Raw genomic sequence first — 18,889 nt, forward strand, 5'->3', positions numbered from 1 at the left:
AGAAGATATTTGTTTACATTTACGTGAAGGTCGTTGCGTCATTCTCCTTTTGGACAAATGTCTTGTACCTCAACAGCTTATTGTTACGTAGAATGCACTTTGAAAATGTTACTTTATGTTTGTGCATTGTGTCCTATTGAGCGCTTTCTGTTGGATTTTTGCCTTACGGGTGATGAAGTCTGAAATGCCTTATCATTAGCTAAGCAAATTCCAAACAGCTGTAATTGTCTTTAATCCGAGCCAGGTATATTGATGTGACACTTGGATGACTTGCCTACAAATTTTCAAATGTTGAAAGGACCAAGACACTTTAAAATGTTATGGAAAAAAAAATATTTGATGTTATAGGTGAGGAAGTTGTGCATTGTGCCACCCTTTGCATATTGACATACCTTTATTCTGTTCTTTAATGTTGGATTTCATTTTTGCACTTGTGAACCACTAAAGTAACTTTGTTGTTATAAGTAAAACATGACTTATGTGTTGATTATCAGCTCTAGTGAAAACACAATTTATCTGATCATTGTTTCAACTGTTGTCCATTGACACTAAACTCATGTATCCTGTCTTTGACACAAGCCTTGTTCCTGGACATGTGTATGAAATGAAAACAATAAAGTTACCAAACGCGGTTATGTAACATCCTCATGAAATGTTGTGCTCACCCGTTATTTTGGCCAATGTTTTAGATGTTTTTCACGAGAGCTCAGGGAATTTCTCAGTTGCAGTAAGAATGAACAATAGGACGCGTCACAGCTATAGCCAATGGTTTATGGTTAGGTGTATCTGTTGCATGTGACAGAGCAGCACCATCTGAATACATATGAAATTCTGAATTATGTTCCCGTAAATTGAATTTTTGAAAGCTAGTTGTATTTTCATGGTTTTATAAGACAGACTTGGACTCAGAAACCTGAGCCTCATATCTGACTATCTGAGGATAAAAACGTTTCTAGATCTAAATCCACAGTAATACAATATGGAAAGGTATTCATCCAGCCGCTCAACTTGTTATACATCCAACATCATGAACAGCTTAATAGATATCAAAATGACTTCTTGGATGAAACAAAGTATGGCATGGTGTTGCATCAGTAAGAATCTAATTTGGAGGCAGGTTGGACGGCTCAAACACATCTCTTTCGTGGAAACTTGTGTTAGTATCCGTATCAGGTATTGTGCATTGTGAATTTCTGGCAGCTCTGCTCAGCTTTGTAAATCCAGCGTTAATGTGGAGTATTCTGCCAGTAAAACCAGCGTGTCAATGGGCCTCAGTTCCTGGAAAGTTATTCAGGGCTTCAAGTGTTACTGGTTAGTGATGAGTGACAGTGAGGAGGGAGTGATATCTGTTTTTATTGTCATGGGCACAATACAGTTGCCACGGTGGGGCCTCAGTACAACTAAAGTATGTGTGGTGCATGTCAGGCGGAATATGGGGAGAAAAGTGACCAAAAGTCATTGGTTTATTTTGATAGGGGTGCTTACACCTCTAATCAGTGATGGACTTGAACATTATTAGGGCAAAAATATGAACATCGTTGATTTCCAACAATGTGACATACAGTAATGCATCATACTAACAGATGTTTATGCTTTTTTCCAAGCTTGCCGTAACTCGCCTTATTCAAAGTTATGAATGAATCACACTTTGAAGCAATTGTCCTGAAAATCCCTTCCTTTTCTAACCCAAACCCTAAAGAAAGATTTCATCATGTGCGTTTAATTATCAATACTTTCCATTATAATTTATTTGTTACATTCTGTATAATAAAAGTGTATAATTGTACCTGATTCCTCCCCCCATAAAAGCTTGGTTTTACTGGTTGATGTTGTGCCTCAGTGTGTCCATGGTGCTGAGGTGCTGGCCTCTGGACTCTTGTGTTTAGGCTGATCTTTAATGACACCCCACAGACGTACAATGACGTGTGTCTCTATGGTGATTTCACTGAAACAGAGATGAATGGAAAGAGGAACATTTCTGTTGCAACACATGCTTTTTGACATAGTGCAATTCCCCTTATGCAGTCTGTAATATGTAAAAAAAAAAAATGTTATAATTTATAGTACAGAAACTGAAACCCCTTAGTGCAAATAGAAACGTAAGAGTAACAGGTAAAATATCTAGACCTACTCAATCGGATGGACAGAATAAAGTTGTCTTTTAGTCAGCCGGACCTGGCTCTGTCGTTTCCTCCCTGAAGTGTGACATATCACTTCCCTTTGGCGTGACTATGATCAATAATATTATATCAGATTCTCAATGGCATGTATTGTAGCTGGACAGCAGCAGTTCACAATACAGATTAGAGTAATACATATTTCATAGATGAACAGTATTTATGAGTCATTTCAGAACAATGTCCCACCTCAGCATCAGAGTGTGGGTGATTTACATGAAACCACATGGCCTTGGTCTCCGCTGCAGGTTATGCAACAAACTCCTATCACACCGCTCTCTCCACACACACACACACACACACACACACACACACACACACACACACACACACACACACACACACACACACACACACACACACACGCACACACACTCTCTGAGCCAAAATGTCTTTGACAGGCTTTTGGTCACTGTCTCGAGGCACGCATCATTTTTTTTGTGTGTTTAATGGCTGCTTTCGTTTGTGCCTTACATAATCCATGCATACGCTCCAATTCTGGGATTTGGGAAGATACTGAACTTAAGTGCCCCCTCAAGAAACGTCTAATCAAAGTTTTATAAGATGATGACTGATGACTGAATACGCAACTGAACAGCAAGTACTGGAAAAGAGGATAATATAAATAAACACTATTATTTAATCAGCTTTACCCTGGCTCAGTTCTGCATTTTGATTGACTCCAGACCCCTGTGATGATGAAGAGTTGTACAATAGTTGTACTTCAGGGTCTCCAAGGTTTAATACCCCGGGTCCTTCACCAGGATCCATCCAGACTCTCATATATATTGTTGTAGATTACTGCTTTTGATAATTGTATGGCCCAATATCACAGCAGTAGTTGCCTCACAGGGGTTTATACATATTGCTGCACGAAAGGATAAAGGTGAGAATATGGTGAACATAATCGGCAAACTTTAACACAACAAAGAAAATAAATTCCATTGGCTAAACTGTCTGTGGCTGATGCAGTATAGGGAGTATTCTGTAAAAACTATGATGCCCAAATTGCTAATAGGCCCAACATAATGACAAAACTTCCATTGCAATTGAGTTGAGCTGAGTTACTTATGCATTGGCTCGTCTTGTCCTCTAGATGGCGCCACATCTATTGTTTTGGCGTAATGATTATTCTCACAGCGGCCATGGGTTTGCGCTGCAAGATCAACTTTAAGTCCGTCCACCTGTCTCTTCTCTCTGACCCACGGTCGGACTTTTGCAGCTTGTTGTTTTTAGTATGATAGATGCAAATAGGCTCTACTGAGGAAATATTGTGCAGTAATGTTCAAATAGCACATAAATAGAGAGATTTGCTGATCGTGTCTCGCGTGTGCTTGAAATGTGACTGGGCCAAACCAACACACACAGACCACTTCTGTTTGAGTCTCCCATCTGGATAATTGGCTTGTGCTGTTTTTGTTGTGTTTCTCCACGGTGCTGAGGGGAACCACACCAAACTTAGCCGTGTATGTTTTTACAGAGCATTTAGCGCTGCTTTTGCCCCAGTCATTCAGACAGGCTTAAAGTGAGAGACAGTGAAGTCATGCTGCGGGATCATGTGTGCCCCATTACACTAACGACTGAAAATATCAACAAATATCAATTATATCTGCACAAAACATACAACTCTCAGTGTGATATGACAAACTGAAGTCGACAAAGAATTTTGGACTCGTGACATCTCAGAGCGGGCCTGATACTCTCACTGGAACAGTACATTTTTCATGTGTGCATATTAATATTATGTATTTTTTCACACAATATTTAATACATGCATTTGACCTCAGCATGGTAGACCTGGACCAAAGGTTGTGGCTTGTCAGAGGTAGGTGATGTCTTTGAGTATAATCATCATGTTAAATTTCAGAAGGCCCGAATCATATCATCATATGACAAACTTTGTACTTGACTCAATGACTCAATTTAGTCCTTAATAAGTTTAAGCACAGTGCCTCTCGAAAGTATTCATACACCTTGAACCTTTGCACATTTTGTCATGTTTACAACGCTAAACATAAAGATTTTATTTAGATTTTTTTACTGAACGTTCACACACAAGTAACAGACAACTGTGAAGTGAAAGCGAAATGATACATGATTCTGTTATTTTTCAAAAAATAAAAAAGTGAAAAGTGGGGCGTGCATAAGTATTCATACAGCATTTTCTAAGTGCATTAAATTGCCTTTAGAACATTCATAATGACTCCAGAATGTTCACACCTTGGCCTAACCATTAAATAGAGGCACCTGTGTGTAATCTACTCTCAGTATAATTTCAGCTGTTCTTTTAGGCCCTCAGAGCTGTGGTCGGAGTGTCGGTCACAAAACAACATCATGAAGGTCAAGGAGCACCAGAGAGGTCAGGGATAAAGTTGTGGAGAAGTTTAAAGGAGCCTTAAGTTATACAAAGATTTCCCAAGATTTAAACATCTCCCGGAGCACTGTTCAATCCATCATTCAGAAATGGAAAGAGTATAGCACCACTTCCAACTTACCAAGACGTGGTCGTCCACCTAAAATATTGGATCAAACAAGGAGGACACTGGTAAGAAATGCACCCAAGTGCCCCAAGATAACTCTGGAGGAGCTGTGAAGTCCTGCCGCTGAGCTGGGGGAATCTGTACATGGGACAACTATAGGTCGTGCTCTACACAAATCTGGCCTTCATGGACGAGTGGAAGAAGAAAGCCATTATTGAAAGGAGGCCATAAGAAATCCTGTTTGAAGTTTGCTGGAAGTCATATGGAGGACACAGCTCCATGTGGAAGAAGGAGCTTTGGTCAGATGAGACAAAAATGTAACTTTTTGGCCCAAATGCAAAACATTATGTATGGAGCAAACCTAACACGGCTCATCGTCCTGAGTGCACCATCCCCAGTGTCAAATATATAGGGGGGAGCATCATGCTGTGGGGCTGCTTTTCCTCAGCGGGGACTGGGGAGATTGTAAGAATAGTTGGGAACATGGATGGAGCCAAATACAGGGACATTTTGGAGGAAAACCTGCTGGAGTCAGCAAGAGAACTGAGGCTGGGGCGGAGATTCACCTTCAGCAGGACAATGACCCTAAACACAAAGATAAATCTACAATGGAATGGTTCAATAAAAACATATTAATGTGTTAGAATAGCCCAGTCAAAGTCCTGACCTGAATCCTATTGAAAATCTGTGGAATAATGTGAAAACTGCTGTTCACAAACGCTCTCCTTCTAATGTGACAGAGCTGGAGTTGTTTTGTAAAGAGGAGTGGGCTAAAATGTCAGTCTCTACATGTGCAAATCTTGTAGAGTCAGACCCCAAGACTTGCTGCTGTTATTGCAGCAAAAGGGGGTTCCACAAAGTATTCATTCACGCTATATGAATACTTATGCACGCCCCACTTTTCACTTTTCTATTTTTTTAAAAATAACAGAATCATGTATCATTTTGCTTTCACTTCACAGTTGTCTGTTACTTGTGTGTGAACGTTCAGTAAAAAAATCAAAATAAAATCTTTATGTTTAGGGTTGTAAACATGACAAAATGTGCAAAAGTTCAAGGTGTATGAATACTTTCGAAAGCACTGTATATTGTATTTGTTGTATATAATCATCTCCTATTTGATGAAGAGTTTACAATACTGTCTGAGCAGGTACAGCCCTGGCTGCAGTCATAAATATAGCTGACATTATCTAGGTGAAAAGACCTACACTGAAGAGTACAAACCGTGTGTCATTGCCATTTTCCCCTATAATAGAACTATTTCATTTTGGTGTTAATGACTATTGTGTCATAGTTAATTGCCAACTTCTGTCTCTTATTTCTTTACAGCTTGCCTTGTAGCTTCTATATTTAGTCCAAATGAACAGAATACATTGTGTTGTATTAGTGTGTGTCATAGTTGCAGCCGCCAGCAGCATATTTTCTAATAACTTAACAGCTGTACAATGTCTCTTATGTTCCCTAATCCCTCACACTGCAGCTTAGTTCCTTAGTCGTCTATTAGAAGTGATTAATACATGGTGTGAACTGTTGTTAAGTTCATTATCCTAAGCCATGGGCTAAAGGCAAATTTGCGACAGGATTTAGGTGAAAAATAATTAGTTTGCCTCTTTCTGATGTTAAACACAGTTTACGACAATGCAAATTCCCATTCCTTGTGCCAAGTTTTCAGTCACCTCGCTTTAATAAATCCCTTTAGGAAGCATTTTTATGGGCTTTTAAAACCCTGCCCTGTATTCGCCTGTATCAGATTCAGCGCCACTGCTGCAGCTGTCCCCATAGCAGCATGACTCTGAGAGCTGCACATGGCCTCAACACTGTTCGCTTTGTTGCCAGATTTGTCGTTTTCCTGAAGCAAATGGGAGATATAACATTGCAATTGTCAGGCGAATGCTGCGGCCCTGCTGTTTCATAGACCTCTCAACAATGCAGCACGCATCAGGCATAGACCTCATAGTGCGCCGGGAGGCATAAACACACCTACAGAAATATGTGCATGCTGTGTGCGTCGGAAGTGCACTGGGTTTCACTGCACTGTATCTGATAAAGGGATCTACAGATTCAGAAAGTGGCCATGTTTGACTTCTTTCCTCTAGTTCCTGTTTACATAAATAAACATCCTCTGAGTATGTGTTTTCATTCATTCATGCATTTGAGTCATCCTGCACACTCTGACTGTCTCCTTCTGAAGACCTACAGTGTGTGATGACATTCAGATCCAGCTTCTCCTGACTCGTGAGGATTGCCTCTACTACAAATCTTTTGTCGCTAATAGCCTGCAGTCATTTTTTTTTTTTTGGCTTTGCTTAAACTGCTTCTCATCTCCTCTTCGCCAGCCGTGGGGCAGAATACTTGAGAAATCAAGGAGTGTCAGATCCTTGAACTCTTATTGACAAAAAGTGGGAATAAATGAATGAACACGGTCTCATTTACAAATCGAAACTTTCCCCCCTTCTCTCTTCTTTTTCTGGTTGTAGGAGGCTTTTTCCTATTCCAGTAACTTTGAGCCTTAGGCAGCAGAATGCACCCTGATCTCGCAGAGTCATTTTGTGCTTTTCAGTGACAGGAATTTCCACAAACCTCAGTCTGTATGTATCTTAAGGAAAGTGGCCTGGATTCGGTTTATGATCAGGTCTGTTCTATGTTATCCCTGTTCTCATTCTTTGATTTCCTGCCGGAATAACTGACCGAGAAATAACATCTTAAAGATAGGAAGTCATTCCCATTTGTACATTTGCATTAGGGTTCCCCGGTATGTTGTCTCTGCCTCTACAATTTTCATCTGTTTCCCTCACAACTTTTTGGTATTTTTCTATTTATACGTGATCTTAATGCCCTGCCCCATTTCCGAGTGGTTAAATTGGGGTGTGTCCATGATGTGTGCTGTCCCTGCATAGTTTGTACCACTAGTCTATTTCCTTGGTCGGAGTTTATGACAGAATTCAAGAAGTTTAGCAGCTGTGTGGTGGCACATGAGGTAATGTCTCTGCACCAAATAATAGCAAACCTTTACTCTCCTGCTTTTGTTTTCAAGGTTCACTCACCTCCTCGTTACACTTGTTGTCCGTATTGTTACTTCGGTGTCATTTGCATCATTAATCCTGGCTTGCCCAAGAAAAAACAGACCTGCATTGACACTTTTACCTCTGGTCAACCTTTGACGAACTTACCTGTATAGTTTGGGGAAATGCTCTTAGATCTTTGTTGGGACAGGTTCAGAGGAAAGGTGGGTGAGAGGTTAACAGGGAACTTTAAGGCAGACCATAGGCCACTGCAGGTCAAGGTTCATCTTCACAGTGCTATATAGAGGTAACGTCTTACTGCTATGAAGCTACTTTTTTTTCTAATAAAGCTACGATACCTGGTTTGTCCCATGAAAGGAGACTACGTACTTCTGCTTTAGCGATCAATAAAAAAGCGGTCTATTTTTATATTGACAGCAAGTGCAGTTTGTTTTTTGTTTTGTTCGCTTTTACCATATATTCCCAGTTGACTTTTAATCTCTTCTAATCCACACTGACCACCACACTTCATTCTCATGGACTAGATTTGTCAAACTATGGCCTGAACAATGTCATTCTCCCGACTTGGTAGATTGAATTTTATCAGATGAAGCTCTTTGTGCAAACTAAAACCACATCTTATGGTTCGTCCCCCTGCGCTTCGTCACTGGTCTCTGACTTGGAGAGCTGTGCAGTCAGGACTGTCTTCTCCAAAAACCTTAACTCTGTTTTCTGGCTCAGTGAAGGCCTCTGTGGGCGAGGATATTTGAACCAATAGTAGCGCTAACATCTGTTTCAGTCAGCATCTCCTTTTTACAAACCTCAGAAAACATATTGGTATTGCACTTTGAGGGATTTTTAAGTGAAAAATGATTTGTTTCAGGACAGGGCTGCTCAGACTGTGAGCAATGGATCGTTATTTTATTTTGTTTATTTCAACATCAGACAATAGATTGCATTTATTACATTAAAAGCATAATCTGTACATGATCTTTCTGCTGGCTTAGAGTTCTAATTTGACTAGAGTGGCATTGTGACCCCTTCCACTGTATTTGTCTGTCTCCTGTCAGTCTAAATCTTCCGACTCTTTACTGCTTTGGCTATTGCTGCATGATCAAAGGCTTGCACTCAGTTTGACCTGTGACCTTACAGTCTGGTCCCCATTCACTGTGCAGCTGGATGTTTACATGAAGCTCAATAAGTCACTTCAATGGCAAAATCTCAGGTGACCTTCAAAAATGAACGATAATTGAGAAAATGAAACGATGTCATGTTCCAGCGGTGACATGATCAAGGGGTTGACCTTTTATGCACAGAGTAGTGTCCTAGTGTCCTCAGGGATCAGTTGCTATCAAGTAAACCGGGGAAGGTACAGAGAAGAGACTTTTCAGGCTGGTAAGTTTAAGTGCATAGATCAGACACCGCAAAGCTTCGGGAGGAAGAGTGGACCACCCATTCATTTGATGTCCAGTCCTGGCCTGAATGAAAGCAGCTGGTTTTATCTGTGACCGTTGCATCATTAGAACAAGAGCACTTTGGGAAATCTCCGAATGGGAGGTTTGTTTATCCTCTTTCTAAAATTTGATGGTGAGGTTTAGTTTGGTCCGTCCTGGGTTGTAGTGTCCATCCTTAGATAAATGGTCACATTAAATGGTCACATTTATATAGCACCTGTTAGGCACTCGAAGCGCTTTACATCAAGGAACCACTCAGCCATTCACACGCTCATCCATACGCCAGTGTACTGTCTCAGAGCTTTATTTCCTGTTTGTTTAGATGTCCTCGATGTCAATGAGAATAAAGTAATTTCTGATTCTCAAAACCTTGGCTCATTTTACCAAGAGGAGAGAGTTGTGCTACTCCCAACAAATGGTAACTGTTAATTATTTTTCAAAGGGGAATGTGTACAGTGGGGAAAAAGAGTATTTGGCCGAAATCCAATAGATATATTGCCATCTCAAAGCAGTAAAGTTTGTGGTATCTGTTTTGCCGCCCTTTGAACAATTTCAGTAACTGTAACTTTTGGAAATTGTTACATCTCAGTTATACATTTATTACAGAAGTCCAGTGTAGAAATCAGTTTTAAGCTATAAGTTTTGATTTTGTTAGTTTCAGCGGCAGAGTGTTTACTTTTCTTTTAATGAACATAATGTCCACATTTCCGGACATCAGACGTCATTGGGCAGTTAGCGCGTCACTGAGCACACGCTGTTTTATTTCAGACGCTATGACTTGAGCTCCTTGGCATTTTAAAGATTTCGCTGTTCCAGGTGAGAAGAGGTCAAACCCTGTGAATATGAGGCCGGTGTTTGCAGCTGGACCAGTAGTTTCAGAGATGACACTTGCGGTTCTGACTGTTGCCGTCAATAGCATTCTGATGTGTCGTGCGTAGTGGGTTTTACAGCCACTGTGGGTGAATATACGAGCTCCATCAGATGGTAATCGCATCTCTGAGTCACTTTTCATCTCTTCTGGCACACAGCGGCGCAAAACTGGGTTTCTAGTTAGTGAAATGGCACATGTTTATTTTCCAGTTTTTATCTTAAAAGACATTGTCCTCAATAATAACAAGCATCTACACGTTTTTTTCTTTTCTTTCTTTGGGTTCTCTTTGTTTGATCAAATATATTGTGTTGAGTGAATGATCTTAAGGACATTGGACACCATTTGGGCGACTTTTGACCATTAAAAGCCGAGAACAGTGAGGTTTTTAACTGTTTATCACTATGATAACAGTCCAGGTGCTCTTCCTGACACAACCATTCTCTTTAACAAGAGTTGGGACTGGCAGAAACTCAGTTTAAACCAATTTTAGTCTAGTGTGTCTTTGAGGCCCATATTGGAAAGCCATTACACATACTTCACACCAGTCAGATAAGATCATTTAGAAAGCTCAAGGCAAACTTTCTATAGCGGTCAAAACAACATAAACATCCACTATGGACCTTTGTGTCAATAAATCATTGGACTGGTCACTGCAGACATCAGTGTAATGACCGTGTAAAGGCCAGCGGGCAGCAGACAAGTCAAGAGTCAATAACCACTGCATTGACTCAAGCAGCTAATATATGGCTCGGTAATTTTCACTTCAGGCTATGTCCACCAAGGAGTCCATAAAGTCAAATATAGGTTTTAGCTTTAGGTATGCTTATTGTCCCAGTAGGAAAATTTGGCCCATCTTTCAGTGCCACTGGGGCATACTGCAGTACCAAAGTACCACAGTACAGCAGTACCACAGTACAGCAGTACCGCAGTACCGCAATACAGCAGTACCGCAGTACAGCACTACCGCAGTACAGCACTACCACAGTATTGCAGTACGGCACCCAGGGTTGAGCAGGACTACCACGCTGAAGGATCAATCAAAACTTTATTGATAAAGCGTTTTTCATTCACAAGTGCGTCACAAAGTGCTTTACATAGAAAAGACATTAAAAACATTCTCGCCTGTCAACCATCCCACCCTCTCAATAATTTAGCCCATTTAATAATGTAAACCCATTAATAAATTGGGAGAGCATGAAACCGCCACACTGAAAGGCCTCACACCGTTTAGGAATTGAACCAAGGACCTTTTTTGTTGTGATGTGAGAGTGCTACCCACTTAGCCACCTTGATGCATACCAGTATGTGTTTTAGTGTCTCTAAAAACTACAGCTATGTTGTAAAACTGAATTATTTAGGCATAAACTGTAAGAAAATACTCAATACAATTATTAGGCCTTTTCCCAACAGTCTTGGGAGTTAGGGTTCACTATCTAAAAGTATCCTGTCCTGAAAAGCTGACATTTTCTATTCTATTTCTTAAGCTGAACCTCTCAGCAGATCTTCTGAAGCCAATGCCTCTGGGACACTGTGGATATAATACAGGTAGCATGTGTCTAAATGTCAAAGCCAAACGTGGCTGAATGGCCAAAGCAGACGAAAGGCGATAAAACCTTTGAATCGCGGACTTTGATAAAGATGATGTATTAAGCATCAGCTTTTCACACTAACTTAGTTGGAGAAAATGGGGGGAAACTGGAAACTACATACAGTACATTCTCCTCTAGAATTAATTGTACTGTAGCTCTCATTTTAACAGTATGATCAATCCATCTCAAAACATTCTCCTTTTTTCAGGGCTTGGGGTTGCCACAAATACCACAACAAGAAAATACTCTTAGCTTCCCTTTAAAGTTATGCACTGTTATACTGTAGTCATTGCCCAGTTTGTTTCTTTGAATATACTCTATGCATTTAGACCAGTGGCTCTCCAATATAACATAAATGAAAGGCAATATTGAAAATAATCATAAAAAGACATTCATTTCATTTATTTAGATCAGTTGTAATAAGATTTATGTTGAGACACAATCCGTTTTTTAGTCATGTTGTTGTGTTAAAGAGTCAAAATGTGCGTTATCATTAGCTTATTTTATTTTCTCTAAGCTTTACTCACGTACCACATTTTGTAAACCACTGAGTTAGACTGAAAAAAAAAGCAAACATTTCATCTTGGCGTCCTTTCATAAAATGTAGACATGTTGTGAGTTGCTCTTTAATGATCAAAAATACCAGTCAAAACATTTCACCACTAATGTGTCCCAATGTTTTGACTGGTGTCTGATGATGTATCTTGTTAAAATTCAGCCCCGGGGGACGCCAGCATGTTCTCTCCTCGTCATGTGATATACCAACAAAAATCCCATCTGATACTTTTGCTAATGCATCATGCCATTTATCTGGTGCAGCCGCTTTGTGGTGGGAAAGTGCCTTTATCTGATCAGTTTCCAGGCAAATTGAACATATCAACACTGCATATCTTGCCAAGAGGACGACTTCATCATCCCTTGTTTGCCTTGTTATACCCAATCACCATGGAGAAACCATATCTCCACATTAGTGACATAATCTAAAGAGTATGTTCTTATTACCAATCAGGAAGTCTCACTGGCCCCAGCTGTTTTCAGGTACTATCTTAACAGGGGAAGTGCAGCAGGAGGAAGACATGTTATCGCTACGAGAGGGTAAAAAAAACAGCCCCTATAAAGAGCATGCGTTGACATAGTATCATAAATTATTTTCCTCTGCGTCCATTCCCGAGCCCCAGCTTATCACCACAGGCATTCATTTAACTGGTATCTTCTGACCCTTGTTAATCTTACTCCCTGTGTGATGGTTTCTTGTAGCACACACCAGTGTACTCCCATACTCCATACTGGGACATTAGCTTATGTTGTTCTTTATCATTGCCGTTCCCCATTCAGCCATTCAAATGTGGGCCTGGTATATTTTGTAGATTATAGTGTCGACAATTACAATTGGGCACTTCTCCAAATGATACAAAACTGATCCAATGCCTGGGTAAGATTGAGATTTTTGTGAATGGCTTTATGGTTTTTGCAAGCATTAACCCTATATCCCAGAGAAGTTTGGCTATGTGCATAATGGGTGCTGGCTAGAAATGTTCTTGATCAGTCCAAAATATGTTAGATGAAATCCCACGATATGTGTGATTTCAGAAACTCACGGAAAATACATTTTAAAAGAGTCAAATGTCCAACGACTGGCTCGAGTACCCAGGTGTTTTGGACCAATCCTGTGGCGTTATTGCCGGGTTTTATATCGCCGATAACAAGAAGCACTTTTATACTTATTAACATCGCGGCGACAACGGAAAGCAGAGTTACAAACACGTGTAACATTTTCTAAAACGTAATATTTAATTGGTTTAGTCATTGCTGCTTAGCTGGGGTTTGAGACGTCGATGTGATTGGCTAATACGATGTTCACCTGATTGAATCTGCAGTAAATATCCCCCCAAAAGGCTCTTCCAGGATGATTTAAACCAGAGCCTTTCCAGATTGATTATCTGTGCTAATATAGAATAGATAAAATAAAATATTATGTTCAATGTCACTCCAAAAAATGTTAATCCAGATTAGTTTAAATATCTCAAATTGAGCATAATTTGAATTGAGCTGTTTTAACTATTAAAAATTTAGTTGGGTATTTGACCTAGCCAATTAGGCGCCCTCGGCAAGATTGAACTGAATTTTTAAATTTTATCTGGGTGTTTCTTGACCCAAATCGCATGCTACTGTTTTGTTTTTTCTTCTGCTGGGCTCATAATTGCTCCAACGATCAAAAACGTAATCCAGAACTACAAAGCACTGCACACGCAGTTAACAAGATCTTTTTTCCCGATCAACTTTTAAAAATCAATAGATAAAAAGGTACAGATTTAGTTAAGCTTTGGTTTAGTGGAATTGGACATTTTTTTAAGGTGTTTGGAAGATTAATATTAGTCTCTTCGATGACAGTTCCCAACACTATATTGTTTACAGCAGCGAACCCCCCAATTATGGTATTGCGCAAGTAGCAAATCCTTTTGGACACTTTTTGAAAATGGAAAAGGCTAGTTTTATTTTATTTTAGTATTATTATCTATTCATTTAAAAAGAAAATCCGAGCATGTGCATCATGAAACGTGCATAACAGCATTGGAGGAGGAAGCTCTACTTCTGAAGTAAATTTACGAATCTTCATCGCGATGTTATGTGACTCCCCGGAGGTCTAGAAGAACCGGAGAGGATCAGAGAGGGCTCATTTGAAAGCTTGAAATCTCTAGTTCACAAAAGACCACAATCTTTATCACTTCCCCTTCCAAAGTTATGTCTGAAATCGGACGTTCTAAATGGCTTGATATGGGTCACCTATGCCTCGGGCCGGCCCTGTTTATTTCAGATTCATTTATCTGCCAATGGGGTGAGAATATTGCACTTGTCCCATTGGCAGTTTTACCACATTACCTCAGAACCTGTGAGAAATGCCCTCAAACTAGCAAGAGTAAACTTGGTCCGATCAGGAAAAAAGTCTAAATGAGTGAAAACCACCCAAAACAAGATTAATATTGTCAATTCAAGTACTTAACTTTATCTAGTGTTTTTCGGTTAGATTTTTAGACCAGATTAAATATGGTGTACTAGATGTGGTCAAACGTTTTTTTTTTCATGTTATAGTCTAATGATTTGCAGTTGGTTTTGAGTACAATCTACAATGGTTTATTAAGCCTTTTACCAACATATAATTTCACATGTCATCAGCCATCAAACCACTAACACCTCTAATGCTCACCCTGGGAAGCCTTCCTTCACCAGGCTGCTCCGCGTCTCGCCACATGGAACCCCGGGTCCAACAAAAACACTAAAGCAAATCCTTTGTTATGTTTTGCGTGTTTTAAGAGAGTTTAGATAGTGTAAAGCGCCATAAAATTCCCCGAGTGTCGCAATTCTCACAGTTTAATGTGACGCTTTGATAGTCGAGGCTGCACTTAAACCAATTAGGGACCACTTCTTTGGGACTGTCTGCGCCGAACAGCTGAGAGCTCTCTATCCCATCTGGAGCTGGGCCAAATGGACGAAACTCAAATGTTCCCACTGGGGAGATAGGAGCATTTTTTTCCTCTTGCAAAACTTCGAGAAAAGAGGGTGCGTTGGTTAATCAGCCACACCTGTTGCTTCGGTATTCACACATGTAAAAAAAAAAAAGAGAGAGAGAGAGGAGAGAGTGATTTTTTTTGATGGGAACATGTTTTTTGTGTGATTGGTCAGCTTCTCTGGAGGTACAGCAGAGGAGGATGTTGATGTGATGGCAGCTTTCACAACTCCAGAAAGAGAGGGACTTTCCACTTCTGCGCTGGACTCTTGCTCAAAAAAAAAAAAGAAAAGGGGGGGGGGGAAATGGTTGAAGGGCTCATGATGTCATCTTTGAGTGTGTCACTGCACATTTGGAAGGCATTAGCTGTCAAAACGGGCCCGCTTTCAACACATGCATGACATATCTCCGCTGCATTTTTTTATTTATTTTTTTTCACCTGGAAATTCAATGTGATTTTTAACCAAATCCAAGCCACCAAACTGGAGTTTATTCGCAATGGAACCCAGATACAGATGTTGAAAGTGAGAATTTCATGAATTAGTAATGTCATCTTTTGGAGTCAATGCTGCTGCTCCTCAACAACTCTGTCCTATGCTCCCTCTACTGGCTCCTAGTTTCAAGTAGCATCCACAAACTTCTGTCAGTTCTCTTCACGACCTGTGCATTTACTGAGTCTCTGACCCCCTCACAGGCCCACGCTGCAAAAGGGTTACCCATGCTTTTGCTGTGGACAGGTCCAAAACTATGGAACTTCGAGTTAAGTGCCATCATCGATCAAAGAATTCTGTTTGTGTGTGTCCTCAGTTACATGCTCCATACTGGCAAAGGTTTTCACAAAGTATAGTCACCTGATCTTGGTTATTGATGGAGTTCAAGAAGTTTCCCCAGTCGTTAAAAAGGCTTGCGAGACGTCTTCAACTAAAAACAAAAAAAAAAACATGTTCAGATAACTTTATGTTTTGGATTGTTTCTTTGTTACAGAAAAAGAGAAAGCGTCATTATTTCTAGCTCTTGGACAAGAATGCATACGGTAACGAGATCTTGATTGGGGAATTTCAAGGTTCGGGGGATTGATAAACATTGAAGCTTCCTCTTAATCACTGCTGCTCTCAGGTAAACTCTTGTACAGAGTGTTAGCACCTGTAAGGACTCCAGTTATGGAGAAACAGCTTACTCTGGGTTGTGAGACGTCTGCCCAGTTCCAAGGAGAGGAAAAAAATCTATGTTAAACAACCGTCATGTGTTTATCACCACACATTTTGCTATACATGATTTCTCATATATCTATCTCCCCCCCCCCCCCCCCCCCCCCCAATTGTGTTTGTATTAAAAATTGCCTCCAACCATGTGTAACGCTTTAGTTGGCCACATGACAGTAGTCCAGAGGTGCAGAGGTGTAGCGGTCATTGGAGTTTGATGGTAACGTCTCCAAACAGTTGTGCGTTTGTTCAAGCTGGAGCACCAGGCTAATTCGGGCCAACTCTATACTCACCCCTATTAATGCGATTATCTGATTGGTTCGTGCAGTATTGCTCTCATGAGATTAACATTCCTCTTCTGTCTGACTGTGTCACTAAAGATTGTGGTCAAAACTCACACTTTGACAGACAATGTCATCATTAGGAGGTTGAGCAGGCACAGTGCAAATGTACAGTCAGGGCTATTTATCCATGTAATTGCAGGTTTATATAACCAAGTTAGTGTTAGGTGAAATTCTCTATATGGTTGAATATGTACATATGCTGTGAGCCTGAAGGTATTCACATGCTTACTTATGCCACAATGAACACATACCGTATCATAGTGCACAAAGCTTGACCTACATAATCTATGCACACACCATGTAGTGCTTAATTCACTCCAAACACAAAAAAAGATCAACTATAATTATTACATATACAATACAGTTATAAATGAACTATTGAACAAATGTGGGCTGTACCCTTATGTAGAGTGTATTACTTTATAGTATATTCACCTTCATTCTAATGTCTTCTGTTTTGAACGTTATGGCCTGCCCAATGTATTTTCTCTTGTGCAAGAACGAAAATTCAAATGTTGTCAATGTGTGATTTATGTCAAGAAATGTCATGTTTTTTTGTGTGTGTGAAGCCTCAACTTTTACATTTCTCTAAATGTTTTATAATTGTTGTTGGCACTGTACACCTTGCCAAGGGTAAGTTGAAAACTAGTTCTGCAGCTAATACCGACACATTTACAGCAATGTGAATTCAGGTGTACTGTCTCTGTCAAATAAACGACGAATAAATAAATAAATATACATTAACAGACAACAGCTGATAAGGTGTGACAGCGTCAAGGTTTTAGCAGGCCCAGCAGTTGGACGGCACGTTGACGCAGCGCTTAGCACCTGGGCCTCACATCTAGAAGGTCCCGGGTTCGAGTCCCGGCTCCTGCAGGTGCACACTGTCGTTGTTTCACACCCACCTTGCCTCCATTGTCTGTGTACATTGGTGCGTGAAGGAGTGAGTGGTTCCTTTATGTAAAGCGCTTTAGGTCAAAATGCTAGCCTGCATATAAGTTGAGACCATTTACCTTTCTGTGTGGAGTTTGCATGTTCGCCCCGTGCCTGTATAGGTTTCCTCCAGGTACTCCGGTTTCCCCTACCACTAAACACATGTACAAAAGGCTGAGTGAGAATGCTTTTGAGATTGTGAACGGGGGACAACGGGTGGTGAGATGGTCATTGTTGTTTAGCTGCTAAACAACTATCCGTCGTGCCGTGTTTACATGCATGAGTCCCATGTGTGTTCATTAACATGCACTGTCCCGACCAAAAATTTAAATAGTTCCTGCTCACCCGATAAAATTTTACTTGACTTATTTTTTAATGCATAAACCTGAAATCCCCTAAATGCCATAGTTCTGTGCACGTCTGTAACACTTGCTCATGCAAACAGGTTTCATTTTTCTCACGACGCATTCTTTCATTTACAGTAAAAGGTCTTGGTTTTACTCAAATGCCCGTGCAAAATTCGACATGATGAAATTTCAAATGTATGGATGTTTCAGCAACGCTAGTTAACATTGTAACACAGAACATCTGCCTTTGTTCATGTCCTGCACGTACGGCGGACAACACCATGACGTTAGAGAAAATTGTGCAAATGTGGTGTGAGGATTTCGTCTATATTTGGTACCGCAGACCTGTCAGGAGAACTGAGTGCGATGCCAGTACAATACTGGGCCAAGAGAGAGAGAGGCTAACTTCTGGGGCCATGTGTGACTGGTTAGTGCTGTGTTTCCGTGGAGACAGGGGCGAGGGCGGGACACGGGATAGGGGGATTTTTTAGGTTTTGGGGCTTCAGGCGTGTCCCAGGATTGCTCTGTTGAAATGTCCCTATCACGCTAAACACACTTTTTGGAGCTTTTTAAATGTTGCTCCCTAATAAGTTTTATGTGTTTTAAAATATATATAACAAGTATATGTTTGAGCGATCTGCATATTCAGTCTGTCCCTTTCTTAGGGCTCAAACGTTTGCCTCCCACCGACTGATGTCATAAGGGGGTGCTTCTCCAGGCTGCTTCCAATAATGACAAATTATTCCTTGCTAGCCTTCATAGCTGGCAGTTCTTTTCAGCTAAATCTGTTTTTTATATTTGTATATTTCACTGCCCTATCCTCAGTCGGGCCGATCACACACACGTGTGACGCACATGGGGAGCATGAGGCACACGTACACACTTATGGCTAATTATCAACACTGTTTTGTTGTGCTTGGAGAATTAAAGTACTGTAAACATGTGGGAATTATTTGGAAAATGCACACAATAGTATTTGTTTTGG

The sequence above is a fragment of the Gobius niger genome, assembly GCF_951799975.1.
Source record: "Gobius niger genome assembly, chromosome: 1".
NCBI classification, from domain to species: Eukaryota; Metazoa; Chordata; class Actinopteri; order Gobiiformes; family Gobiidae; genus Gobius; species Gobius niger.